This window comes from Pseudomyrmex gracilis, unplaced genomic scaffold (genome assembly GCF_002006095.1).
Source record: "Pseudomyrmex gracilis isolate BER0280 unplaced genomic scaffold, ASM200609v1 scaffold_5160, whole genome shotgun sequence".
Classification (NCBI taxonomy): Eukaryota; Metazoa; Arthropoda; class Insecta; order Hymenoptera; family Formicidae; genus Pseudomyrmex; species Pseudomyrmex gracilis.
In genome coordinates this window covers 1-2,046 of record NW_018025744.1, presented here as the reverse complement: position 1 = coordinate 2,046, position 2,046 = coordinate 1, and the positions used below count along the sequence as shown (strand labels likewise).

The 2,046-nt window shown below is 25.9% G+C and overlaps 1 long non-coding RNA gene across 1 annotated transcript; it reads right to left on the bottom strand.

The window, feature by feature from the left end:
- Positions 1 to 87: 87 nt before the first annotated feature.
- On the bottom strand, positions 88 to 1,162 carry LOC109863461. The gene is made up of 3 exons (XR_002251337.1): positions 936 to 1,162; positions 659 to 864; positions 88 to 241 (listed from the first exon to the last, which is right to left on the bottom strand). It is a non-coding gene; the product is annotated as an uncharacterized LOC109863461 (long non-coding RNA).
- Positions 1,163 to 2,046: the final 884 nt, after the last annotated feature.

The following is a 2,046-nucleotide window of genomic DNA, read 5'->3' as shown; positions in this document are numbered from 1 at the left end:
CAGTGCCATCTTTTAAATTAATCATTATAAGTTAAATTAAAATAAATTAACTTTAATTTACAGTAAAATATATATACTTACGTATAAGTATTGTTGCAAGATTCAAGTCTTTAAACCTACGTTTCTTTTTCTTTCCGGCCCAACTGAAATATTGAGCTAATTCATTTGTTATTGCTTTTTGTAATATATTCCGTATCATAGCATGAGCAGTATTTCCTCCAACGAGTTTAAAGGTATTAATCTGTAAGAAAGTGAAAAAGAGAGAGAGATGAACTTCAGAAGTAATATTAGATATTAGTATAACATTGTACTAATGATTAATAATGTATAAAGAAATGTTTTCCATATATATTANGTACATATATTTGTAAATATAAATTTACACACACACGTACGAATATGCAGAATATCTGAAACTTCCGCCAAGCGTTTATTCAAAACTAGAAACAAGTTCAATCAAACAGAAAAGTCATGCACTCTTTAGCAAATATATTTTGCAATAATTAATGAGTAATCAATTAATAAATCTGAGCAAATGAACGCATGGAAAGTGAAAGACTCTTGTTCTTTGCAAGAGCGCTAGACAGAAAAGTTTCGAGCACTTTACAAAAGAAAGATATTTTATACATAATAAAAAACCAAAATGTGTATTTCTTACAACTCCCAGTTTAAATTTTGTTTCTTGTAATTGTTTTTCAAAATGTGTTAGTTCCAATAATGTTGATATTGGAAAGTGACAATCAAATTCCTGAATAAAACTATTCGAGGATTGCATTTTTTCATCCAACATACAAATTCTATTTTCTATAATATCGAGTTTATATAGTATTTTGTTTATCTTGGTTAAAATCTGTTTCTTAAATTCTGAAAAAATACAAATTAATAAGTAATTATTACATCTACTTTNAAAAAAATATTTTAGTAACTTTATATACTCAGTATATTGTGTGTGTATATGGATGCATATACGCAGCAAACAATTTGATTGTCAGATGTAGCGATTTTGTTGNCAACCGCCAGACCAAATCCATATCCATCTGTGTCCTCTGTAAGATATAGTTTTGGTGAGTTTTGGTGATCATGTTACGTTTTTTGTGTCTGTGTGTTAACAGCTTTGGCAGCACACAAACATTTTTCCGTATTGTAGCGTTTCTTCACACAGTTTCTGTTGCCAGATCTGTGCAATCAGAAATTGTTTGCTGGGTACATGTGTGCATTAAACAATATATACATATATATATATATATATATATATGTTTACTACGCAAAATATTGTTTAATCATTATAAAATATAACAATTAATATTTTTCAAAAAGAAATACCATTTTCATGGATATTTTCTGTCTCGATATTTTTAGTGAAGTTTTCTGTGAGATATCTTGTTTTTCGCTCGTTTGTAGTAAGTTTTTTATTACTACTTTTATCTGAAACAGTAAGTAACTTAGTCAAAATATACGTTGTAATTATAATATTATATGTTAAAAAAATATGATATAATTAAATATTAAATATTATATATATATTAAAANTCATAAAAATTAAAACTAAAACTTTAACATAAAAATTGTGTTTTTTAATAGTCTTTGTATTTTTTTAGAAGTCTTTTGTCATTTGTTAACAAGTTATGCATATTGTCTTTATATTTTTCATAAAAAATAATAACAATAAAGTACCATAAAAAATTTCTTTCTCGATGTTCTTAGTAGGTTTTTCTATACAAAATTCTTCCCTGTCGTCTGTATCAGTTATTTTATCAATATTGTTATCTAAAAAGAAAAAACTTATTTGTGATGTGTTTTAATTTAAATAATATTGTTTATAAAGCTCACATATTGTACTTACCAGTTATGCTTATTACATTATCACAAATTTCGTGTAATACATTATTTTTCTGTAAATATTTGTTAGTCTGATTGATCACTTGGCTACTTGGCACAAATTGTCTTAATTCTGGAAAAGCAGGCATTGTATTAACCTTATTATGTTGTTTTATACGATTTTCTTTATCATCGTTTAAACATAAATTTTTATCCGAAGAAGATTCC